The sequence below is a fragment of the Lissotriton helveticus genome, chromosome 2_1 (assembly GCF_964261635.1).
Source record: "Lissotriton helveticus chromosome 2_1, aLisHel1.1, whole genome shotgun sequence".
NCBI classification, from domain to species: Eukaryota; Metazoa; Chordata; class Amphibia; order Caudata; family Salamandridae; genus Lissotriton; species Lissotriton helveticus.
The window spans coordinates 1710005850-1710018377 of record NC_136059.1 but is presented as its reverse complement, the minus strand read 5'-3'; positions in this window follow the sequence as shown (position 1 = coordinate 1710018377).

The window sequence follows — 12528 nt, the reverse complement described above, 5'->3', positions numbered from 1 at the left end:
AGAACCCTTGGTGTCAGTGGAGTTACCTCCTCCACTAATCTATCGGATGCTCATCTTGTTATAATAGAAAGCAGTCTTGCCATATGCGCATAGATTAGGGATGTTATGGATATATAGATAGCCCTGTCGCCCCGTGGATGAATATAGTGATGACATTTGTACATAGTGTGAAAAAAGACCTTGTACATGATGTCCAGGGCATTGTGATAATGTGCGAAGCTAAATGACCCTAGGGGCTGCTCCACACAAACCAAAGCACTTAACACTGGGGATATAGGGATCAAATTCTAGCCTTCCCAGCAGGTGTAAAATATCACTTATTGTGAGTGAGAGCAGAATCTGACCTCCAAATGTGTGAGGCTCACTCGCAATGAGTGATACTAGGGCTCCCTGCTTTGCCATATATGGGCATTGCCACTGAACACAGAAGAATTCAGTCCTGGGCATTCAGTATCAGTGAACCCACACAAATATGAGGAAGTGGTAGACGTTGGCACATTATGATCAGAGCAGATCAAGCAAGCATTTGTAGAGCGCACATTGTCACCCCTTGGGGTATCTGGACACTGTGCCTTGTCAAAGAGCCAAGTCTTGAGTCCCTTTCTGAGTTCTGCCAGCCATGGTGCCATAGGGAGCTGGAGGGGAAAGTTGTTACAGGTCTTGGCAGCAATGTAGAAAAAGGAGCGGCCACCACTGCAGCTACGATAGATGCGGGGGTTGTGTGGAGATGGTGGTGTTGGAGTCCCAAATTTCCATGACAAGTTTGCAGAGGGAGCAGGCGTTGTGTAGCATACAGTGGAGTGGTTACGGGGTGTTTTTGATCTTGTGGGCAAGAGTGGTGCAGGATCTTTCGCAGGTCTTGTCGCAGGTAAAGTGGCAGTTTTGGCAGGTGAAGTGTCCGTTAGCTGCAAAGGTTTTAGAGCTAAAGCTTTCAGCCTTCCATGTGGGGTCCCTCAAGACTCCTCCCTGAGTCTCACCTTATTTAACATTTATGTCACCCCCCCCCCCCCGGCTGAACTGGTAAGATCCTGTTTCTATAGCTTAAAGTTCCTTGGAAAGGTGTTACCCTTTATCCCGCCTGAATCACTGCACTTATCACCTCTCGGGTAGATTATTGCAATGCTTGATGCCTCAACATCAATGCAACTTCTCTGAACAAGCTTCAGGTAGTTCAGAATGCAGCAGCAAGGCTGATCCTGAACATTCCAAAGCAACAATCTGCCAGGGAGGGTATTTGTGCCCTGTACTTGGTTCCCATTAAGCAACGTATCTCCGTCAAGGTTCTGAGCACGGTATTCAAAGCAGTGCGTATTTTAGGCTTGCTGCAGTTGAAAACCATGTTCCAATGGTATACCCCCAGAAGAGTTCTGAGATCCTCCTCCCAGAAAAAATTGATCTCTCCACGATACCCCTGGGCCAGGTGGGGTGGTCATCCTTTTGGGTAGCGGCTGCCAAACTTTGGAACTCCTTACCTTCCCCCATTTCCTATGCAGACTCTCTTCCGGCTTATAGAAAGCTGCTGAAAACATGGCTTTTCTCATCCTAATTGATTGTCTTAGCTTCTCCCCTCACCTCTGCTTGTTTGCGACTTGACACCCTCTGGTATAAGTGCGCTTTATACATTTTCTACTATCCTATACTAGCCTATCATTTGGTGGATCGTGGGGAGGAGGAGCCATAGCTGTTATTTCGGCATCCAGGGGTCTAGGTTCAGGAGTTCCTTGGCAGAGTACCGTCGGGTGGGGGAGGGCCAGGGGTCCTTCTGCTGGGCATAGTCCAGCCAGTGGTGCGTCAGTGGCATGTCTGCTGCACGTGTCCGCTACGTGGTCATGCAACGGTCTCCATTGGTGGTACGGGTGAGTGGTTCTAGTGATCCTATGCACCGGTCAAGGACCAGACAAGGATCTGGGATGGGCTTTGAGGGGACAGGTAGGAATGCAGCAGGCAGTGCAGTGCCGGGGCAGCAGGAAGCTCAGGGACAGCAGGCAGTACAGGCAGGAACAGCAAGTACAGCAGGGACAGCTGGCAGGGCATCAGGCAGCACTGGAACAGAAGGCAGCATAGAGCAGGAACAGCAGACAGTGCAGTGCAGGCGCAGCAAGCAGCACAGGGACAGCAGGCAGTGCAGCAGGCAGCGCAGGGACAGCAAGCTGCGCAGGAACAGCAGGCAGTGCAAATCATATATTAAATCATTAGAATGGCATCACAAAAATCAAACTATGGGAAAAATATATTATGTGACTTAACATCCCCATAATGCACATACACTTATGGAACTGATCTAACTTCCATGCTAAGAAACACATTTATGAGACTTAGAGAGCACAAGTTACAACTCCACAGCACCACTGTATAACCAGCAGACAGTGCTTAATTTGTGTCTGTGGTTGCAGATGGCACTGGCACTCATTTTTGGGGCACAGGATTTATTTTTCATTAAAAGAGCTACATAGGCAAAGATGGCAGAGGGAGAAAGGAGGAAGAGACATGTAGGCAAACAGCTAACAGGAGAAAGAAGTGATGAAAGAGAACCAGTGAAAAGTGAGAAAAAGAGACAGACTCTTTTGGATAATGGAAGAAGAGGCATAAGGTGGAGCCAAACTAGAAGCCTAGGTCAGATGTGCAGGACATATAACCTGGGCTTCTATTGGAATTCTATATTGCATATTAGCAAGCTCATTATCGCCGTTTTAGCGGCAGTTTTGCTGCCGCTAAAACGGCGATAATTTAAAGAGGTTCTTGATAATATGCCCCAGGATATGTTAGAGTATGGAAACCTCGCTCCCATTTTGCCAGTTTTTGCTGATGGTGGGCCTGGCCCTGCTCCTCCTGTGGTGGTTAACAATGGAAACTATGAGGCTAGCCCTCTCGAACAACATGACAGCCCACCAACCGCACCAGGTATGAACTCTGAGGTAACACGTGCCATCCTCGAGGCTGAATCGGCGATAATTTTAACAAGCTTCTTGCTAATATGCCCCTTAATTAGCGGCACACTGGACATAATCAACGCCCAGGAGTATGATTGTGCAGGGCGTAATAAAAAATGACCAATTTGGCTAATTGGACTGTGGTTAAAGGGAAGAACCTCAGTGCTCTTCTTCACCAGCTTTGTAGATAATGGATGACAAGGACATACTGTGGAATTGAGATGGATAACATTCATAACAATGTTGTCTGAAGGCACTTCTTTATAGGAGAGTTTCACAGTAACTGATCAGGGTAACCTTGCCTCTCTGTAGGTTCCCCCTAGTCTGTTTGCAGTCTACTCTACCCTCAATGTTACTTCTAAGATTCAATATTTTGTTGGAAAAGTGCCCCTAAGTGGTTGGACCAGTCACTCGACCCACTAGTCTGGACTGTAAAATAGAATCATATATTTTCCCATAACCTATATGCATAAATGCTTTGCTAGCTCTCATGAAACCCTCAGATTAAACAAATAAAGAATTCTAGTACATGGTGGGTACCCATCGCTTTGACCTAGATGCAGAAACATGTTCCAGTCAATTACACAAACCAGTCTTCACAAAAAAAGATAGAGAAAGAGGAAAGGCACGTCGCCTTAACCAATCATCACACATCTGACCAGCGGGCCTATTTATAAGCCCCTCGCGCCGCTGGAGCATCACTTTTAAAATGAAAAAAGTGGCGGACCAGTGACTCAAGGGGCTTGTAAACAAACCCTTAGGGGCATGTGTGAGGGTGCTAAACAACTACACTAAATCTGTTTTCTAATTCACTATTAGTTTCAATGGAAGGAATCCAAACAGACATTATAAAGGTCGCCTCACCCTCCACTTTTCAAAGCATGCCTCATCCTTGGGGGCCCCACTGTGCTGGAGTATGTGAATGCGAGACCCATTGACTCATCCACTATGGGAGTTCTTAGATATTAGTTCATCTGGAGTTTTCCCAGGGATCCAGGGTTTTCAGTAGAAATATCTTAGGGTAAACAGGTATTGCCTTTATTAATGGTAACCCATGTTAAATTTAAAGAAAAAGTTATGATGAATATTAGGTGAAATATATGATGAACCTATCCTCTCATTATTACCTTGCCATTACTCCAGTATATTTATTAGTCCTTGTCATCATCATCATCATCATATTCCTTTATTTTGTCTTATAAAAAAAACATAACAAGCAACAGGATATAGTCATATACGAATAAAACAAATATGATAAAATACATATATTTACATTTAAAAATGAAAAGAATTGCTAAAAATTGTTTCAAACAAACTTCAGCAGTCATAACTCTGGCATATTAAGATCTCAGAACAACACTCAAGAAAAACAGTTGTCATTTCTTATCCTTTCATTTTCTTTGTCCTCACATGCTATATTGCTGATAAGAATTTATCAACTGAGAAAACAAAAGGGCCACTGGTATCTGTTCTGCATATTCTCAGTGCTGTATGACAGTCACTAGAACTCATCGGTTTACATAGTGGTTTAATCCAATGAGCACTTTGCTTTCTTATAGGCTGTGCAAAAATATGCTCATTAGAATCTGCAGCCACATATCTCATTGGGCAAATATTAGATCTATCTGTCTTAAAGGCTATTTATGGCACAACTTTCATGGGTTAAATTTATTGTTGAGACTATTAAACTTCAGCATTTAGACCCAGTGTAGATGTCTTCAAGCAATAGATTCAGCGTTGCTCAAAATACAGTAGTTTTTACTCCAAGTTTCCAGCGTGAGATGGTAGTTGTTCATTCATTCATTCATTCAAACATCTTTATTCGGTTTAAAAAAACCATAAACGATACAAATTGATAACAGAACAGATATTAGGAATGCCCACAGTTACAGTAGTCTTCTTCATAGACAGTCCTTGGACAGTTAATATTTTTTTTTGTTAAATCTAAAACCACTAACTCAATAAAAAAATTAAAATACAATAAAAAAGTATTCGATTTTCTGATCTATTCCTTATAAAAGGGGTAATATTTATTCCTGACTGTGAATAGAAATCATTGGCTAGTAGATAATCCTGCATGGGTTCAAGACAGAGTAAAGTGCAAATTCTGTAAAGTGCAAAGTGCATAAAATTCCTAGTTGATTCAAGACGGGCTCTATTGCAAAGGTAATAACACACGAGTACTAATAACGTGCATATAACGGCTAAAAGAACGTCAAAACAAAATACTTTGTTAAAATTTCATGCCATGTTTTGTTCTTACTACATTCACAGCAATTAAAAATCGAATGACACTAAACAATTTTCTGAGTTGTGTCAGTTTTTAAGATTCTTGTCGCATCAGTGCTGATCTAACTCCCAAGTTCCGACATATAGGCTTGATCCATTTGTGCCTAGGTATAGCATATGCTGGACAAAAGAACAGTATATGGGAGTCATTTTCTGGTGTGTTGTATTGACATTAACGATAATAATCATCATTAGACTCCCCATTGTTGGAACCCCATTTTACTGTGTTAGAATACACTTGCAGAACACCATAATGGAACTTCATGTATAGAGATTGTGCATGTTGGGGTTGCACTTCGTCCAGATATGACTCAATCAATGGAAGGGGTTTTGACAAAAGAAATTGTTGTGTCAACCTACCAACTGCAGAACTATGGGAGATACTGTTTCGGATGTAAGCCCAAAATACAGTTTCCAGCATCTTTTTGGAACATGGTGTCATTAAGTATGGTATTTCCCAAAAGTGGTTGAGCCCTACTTTACAGAACCATGTGCGAACATGCATGACCCACAAAAGGCAGGTGGATTGGTCAAACCTTAAAATCTCTTCTAGGCCTTCTTTGTATTTGGAAAGCTCTGGAGTGCTCCATAGCCGCAGCCAGAATAGCAGTGGTCGTACAATAGCTTGGTGGTCAACATGCTTTAAGTTCAAATCGATAATGATTGGAATCATGGGTGTTCTTACCGGAAGGGGCAAGAGCATCCTAACAAGCTTTTTTTCTTCCCCCGCAAACATGTTCCTACAAGTGACCCCCCAAAGTTCTGCACCATACAGGGTAGCAGCTTGCACCCTGAGGGACTTATTTATGAGCCCTTGCATCACTTTTGCACCGCCTGTACGTCACCATATTTACAAAGTGATGCATCTTGTAAACATCTGTGCCACATTATACCTGCGCCAGGCATAATGTATGCAGGGTGGACGTTCCAATGCAAGTAAGCCTCGTAGGAGTGACGCAGTGATATCTATGAGATTTCACTGCGTCACTTTTTGGACGCAAATGCGTCAACATCTTACCCCTGCCTCGAGGCAGGCGTAAGACTGGCGCAGGCACATTTCACATGGGACTTGCCCATGTGTAATGACCCATTGCTAGAGTTGTGTCACTTTTGTGACTCACTTCAGCAATGCGTCATTTTTGCTCCTAAAGATACGTCAGAAATACTGACGTGTCTGTAACTTCTTGCAACATGATGCGTCATACTGTAAATATGACGCATCATTAGTGTCACAAGGAGGGTGTAATGAAAAGTGACGCATCGCTGTTTTCTCGATGCGATGGGTCACTTTATATAAATGAGGCTCTGTATTTATATACTTCAAGTGCGGGAGATACTGCCTTGCTAATGCTATTCTGATGTTTTCTTAGAATGGGTGTCGAATTTTGGGTCAAAATTGACCTACTTTTTTGTAGATGCGGGCCCCCGGTCAATTTCGGGTCTATTGTGATACCTCAGTAATAAAAATTTGGCACGTATTCTAGTCTCTGGTATAAGATGGTAATGTTCTTCTTGAATTATTTGTGCGGTTTGACTGCCATATATTTTGTTTTATTAGAATTGATTTCTAGGCCCTTTGTAGCACAATAATTACTAAATTAATCTAGTAGATTTTGGAGGCCCTTCAGGGTTTGTGATAATAAGATGGTAATCTGCAAATAAAAGAGCCGGCACTGGCACCCCACCTAACTTCGGAGAATCATGCCTGCATCCCAGAAGATAATTTGGGGCATCATTTACATAGAATTAGAAGAGGGTGGGTGCTAGCACACAGCCCTGTCTTACACCCCTCCTTATGGTGATTGCGTCAGTGAGTTCTCCCAGTGGTCTCCATCTAACCTTCCCATAATTATCTTCATGTAGTCTTTTTAATTGAACAAGAAGATCCTCAGGGACGGCTTGCTTTTTTAAAGCGCTCCATTGCAAGGTCTCCAGGGATAAGGTCAACGGCGGCCTTCATATCAATAAATGCTATATAAAGATGGCCTTCCCTTAAAATGGTGTATTTCCAACCTATGCAGAGAAATCTAAAAACCTGATCAATTGTGCTAGTTCCAGCTCTAAACCCAGCCTGGTATTGTGATAAAATATGATATCTCTTTATACCCTCGTTGAGTTTTACTAAAATTTGCCTTGCATAGATCTTTTGTAGGGCATCAATAAGGCTTATGGGGCGATAATTTGCTGGGTCTAGTCAATTCCCCCTTTTAAAAATAGGAATAATTTCGTCACCTTTCCAGGACTCGGGTAAAGGGGCACCTGCCACCACGGCGTTAGAGAGAAGATTAATGTACACCCCCAAACAGCCTAGTCATGTTTCAGCAGGTCACCCAGTATTTTCTTGGGTCCTGGTGCTTTCCCAGGCTTGACCAGGTTTTGCCCCATATTGAGAGAAACAGGTTGCGTAGTTACTTGTAAACTATTTGTTCATTCATCGGCAACCTCTGTATAGAGCTTCGTAAAGTGGGTCACCAAAGTGCCTGGATCCAAATAAAGTTCTAGGATGCTTCTCCCTGTTTTGTTACCCATGGTTACTCATCTCCAAAAGCCCCCCGGTCCTTAAGTTTAGCTGTTCAAATCAGTTTGAACCAGATGCTGTCATCCCAGTCTCACTTTGTTTGGGTAAGTAATCTTTTGTACCTTGTCCTTTTGTTTCTTAGTGCCTCAATTTTGTTAATAATAATAATGATTAATAGATGGATGTCTAGGATGTGGTGCAGTATAATAATCCTGCACCCAAGTTCTGCTGTCTCTGCCCATACTATGCCTGTTAGTAATTCCCCATTCGTTTATTTTTTATCTTGGGAGTCCTTATAGATGGTGTCCCTCTGTTCTCGCCCTCTCATGTTAGTCCCACATTCAAGACTGGCTCCTCCAGGATTGTAATTCATTCTATTTTCCTGTCCTTGACATCCCTCATTGATTTTACGTGGTAGGCCTGATTTAGGACATTCCATTTGTTTAGCGACTCTTTGCTCCACCTGTTTCCCACCTGCAATTGTTGGGTCATAGAATCTCTCTTTGCTTGTAACTAGAGGTGGGGTGGCATTCAGGCCTTTCTCGCAGTTTATGCAGGGTCCGTCTGATGTAGCTACCCTATCTTTACCCTGATGACAGGTTAAGTGTCCTAATATTTCATTGAGGTTAGCTACTTCTTTGGTTAGTGCATCTGTTTTGCATACAAGGTCGATTATCAGTGTATTTATTTTATTTGGTGAGTGTTATATAGCACTGGTTAGACCTGGAGGTATCAAAGCTCATTACAAGAGTTACATATTGTTTCAAAGTTACATCAGATACATCCAAAACAAGTTCTACCAGTTGCAAGGACGTTACATAGGGTGGAAAAGGAGAATAAGGGCAGGTAGAGGGTGAAGAGGAAGAGGGAAGGTAGAGTAGAACAGGACCCTAGGTGGAACAAGGCACTGATCAGGAGGAAGAGTCAGTTCGGGGGTATGACGAGACCGTAAGATGGCAGTTTCAGTCACCCGGATCCTAGGTACCTCGCAATCAAAAATGGCGGCATTACGGGCAAATACAAATCGGGTGAAAAGTTCCCAAAAAGGAAAAGCCTACCCCATGAGCAGGGTTGAGAGGGGCCACATGCCAGACGCATAATGAAGGTAGTCAAGAGGTGGGAGATCGCCCCCGACACATTTGAAGTCCGGGGAAGAACAGGAGCAAGGCAGCAGCCTCATAAGGGGAAAGCAGCCAAAGGTCTGGCGGGTGCATCAGCAATCTCGGGGCTCAGGAACAGGCTCGAGACAGCTCTGCTGAAGGGAAGACAGGACCCATGCGTCTCCCCATCAAAAACCCCGGCAAGGTGCCAGCGGAATTCCAGGCTCTCACGTACCGGAGCAGCACAGAGGCATAGGCAAGACCTCCTCAGTGCATTTTCGCTGTTTTCATTACTGTTGAGCAGCGGGATGGCAGGCACTGTGTCTCTGGACAAGAGAGGAAGGCGGGCAGCCACCCATACCAGCTGCACATACCACAGAGGCGCCGCAGGCAATAGTTCCTAGCAAGGTCAGGAAAGGAAGCATCGATTAGTGGGGCCACCATGGTGGCAAAGCCAGTCCTCTGCAGAGATGCAGCCAACTAGCGACCGGCTGACACGCAGGAGCTCGCTAGGAGGTAAAGGAAGAAAGCAGAGCCAGCGGAGTGAAGACGTGCACTGTGCCCGATGTCCAGCTGGGTAGGTGACAGCCGAGGTAGTGAACTGGAGCCAATCTCCTCAATAGCTGTCGGGGTAGCTATTGAGGAGATGTTGTTCAGGATCCGCTGTCAGTAGCATTGATCAACATTCCATGGGAGGTCTCAAGTACAAGAGAGGAAGACCATGGAGGTGAGAACCACCGTAAAATACCCCAGGTAAGCAGGGAGGGTCGATGGAGGGAGGATTTTAGGGGATTTATGCCAAAAAGGCGATCCCTGGCCGGTTGCTCCCGGTTGAAGCTCCTCACCCGACGGCCATCTGTATGCGTGTTTCCGTTGGTTAATGGACTATTACCCTATATTACAGTCCCTTCTGATAGATAGTATAATTTGCTAACTGGTCCGTGGGTTGAATCAGGGTATGGTGTTTGCATATTTATCATGGGAGGCAGTGGCGATAAATCTATAGTTTCAATGTCTGTCCCTGGTGCTGTGGCTAATAGGTCAAACCTATTTAAACACACAACTGGTGTCAAGGACACTATGCATTTCTCTGTTTTATTGAGCTCAGCTACTGACCCATTTTTGGTTGCCAATGGAGATAGTGGTCTTTCTGGTTGTCAGACTATCTAATGTACAAGGCTGGTGCTCAATAGTAACCTTGGTCTGGCCCTTTGTAGTGGTGGTCTCTTCTTGTAAATTTGTTGGGCATTTAGTGGAAAAAGCAATATTTTTTCATTTTTTCTTACTCATTGATTTACATTTATTGTTTAGCATTGATTCAACCTCTTCGATCAAATGATGAATTTCATCTATAGAACAGTTTGTTGTGCTCTACCTAATTTTAGAGGATTTTCCTTTGACTGGCCCATCAGGGGCTTTTTGCTTTCCCATTATGAAAAAAGCTTGAATAGTTTGGGCTAAAAAGAGCGACCCTTTTCCAATAATGTTTCCACCTTCGTTCTTAGAATATTCTACTTCCCCTAATTACCAATTCTATACAAAATGAAACTTTTGCCAGATGGAAAGAAAACATTCGACAATAAATGTAAGAATACAAATGGAAGAAATAAGGCAAGAAAAAAATAAGGAAAGATTTCGGAAGGAGGACTTTAGATACACCTGGAGTATATTAATTAACACCAGTAATTCACCAAATAAATTGCAGTTTGAATCTCGGTCCATGCAAGCCACGGACCCTAAGTCACAGCATGAGGCGAATAGCTAGATATCAGTGATTAGAGTTTGTCCAAGGGACTCGCCTCACCTCTTTTCAAAGCAAGTGTCATTAACCAAATATCTCCCCTATTGCTTGGTTAAAGAGGTGGACAAAAACTTCCCTTCAGTAACTTTAGAGGGAGAAATTAGGAGTCTTACCCTAGGCAAAAGATGATCCTGACGCCAGATGAAATGGGGGTGGCACTGCCCTGTCTCTTCCTGTCAATGACGGGCAAGGACGGTCCCAGCCTTTGCCCGGGCTTCACCCGGGCAGTGCCCACACACCTCATGCGCCGCCGGGGTGAGGCAGCGCTTAATGCCTGATGCTGGCGCCTCCCCCTCGTCGGCAGCAGCGGGAAAATGAAGCATTGCACCCTGGGACTTGTAGTCCTCACCAGGGTGTACAGCGATGTATGCAGGGGTTAGGGCGGTGCGGCCAGCAGCTGGAGATGTTGCACCCTGGGACAATAACAAGCCACGGTGTGTTTCTCTGAGTATCTTTTTTCAAAAAACGTTGCATCAGTTTTGTAGTAGTCTTGTTACATCTTCCTCCTATGCTCATTGATCCAGAATTTCACTTTACGCATTGCCAATCCTTTGTATATATAATCAGATAAATATGATGCATTTATTTGACTTTTTCCTGTGTATAGCATTTATAAGGTGAAGGGCAGTGCTACCTATTCTTTCAGAGTTCTCCTTTCCATGCCCTTTTCTAGATTATAAAAATTATCAATGTAAGGGTTTGATGTGTTTTCAAGCACTGGGATTGGCTCTTTAGTGGCAATGTTCTGCAGTACACAGCATATGGCGATTATTTGTTATATGCTTTCAGTGCTCTACTACAGATCAGCACTTCTGATGGTAAGACCGGCCAATTTACCCTTATTCAGATGCATGTTGCATTGTTATTCAAAAGTAATGAAGCCAGCAACCAATGCTTCTGTTTATAATCACAGTATACCCAATAAAGGCTCAAGAGGAAACACAGAGGTAAAGGAGAAAGTATTCCATATTTATTTTCCATTATCAAACTCCATTTGGGCCCCAAATTCGAATGATGGGGTAAATGGGTACTGTAAAATCATACCAGTAATTACTGATACGGCTGATAAATCTGACATGGGCAATTGCAATTTTCCTAAATTACGAGCATTTACCAGGATTACTGGGTGCAATTTTTTCCCACCCAATTACCAGTTAAAACACTGTGCATGCACAGAAAGAGTGATTCAATGGAAACGACAAAACAACAGCAAATGTAATTTTATGTTGCCGAATTCAATGCAATTTCAGAGGATATCCCACTGACTGAACTGCATGCACCCTAAGCCTTCTCAGAAGTAACAGCAATTGAGACATTCAGCTGCATTCACTTTTGCCATCTATTTTGGGGAACTACAATCTACTTCAATACATCAAAAGAGAGCACCTTCCAAGACATCTGACCAGCCAACTTTAAACCACAGCCATTGGGAGAGTTAGGAAGTATAGATTAAGCAAACGTGAACTGCAGATACTGACAGAGGAGGTGCTGAAAGGAGAGACCTGACAATGAGGGCATTTACAGTGGCAGCTGGCATCTGGGGCAGAGCCTGCGTGTGCGCAAATATAATTAAAAAATACAAACTTACCGAACACATTCTCTACTCCGGACCTCTTCTTTCATCGACTGCATGCAGGCACCAGCAAACTCCCATGACCAGTCCTGGCGCTGCTCATATGCTGTTAATCAGCATCAGAGCAGCGTCCTGATAGAAGGGAGCCTCTCTTGGTGCTCCCCAGTGCACTGGAGCCCTGCACTTGCTCTCAACTCAGCTGTCTAAAGTGTGCATTTCTAGATGGGCGTCTCAAAGACATGCACACTTTAAGCAGTGCACAGGCAGCCCTCTGGCCACCACTCCTCCCTGCTGCCACTCAGTAGGCTTCGACTGAT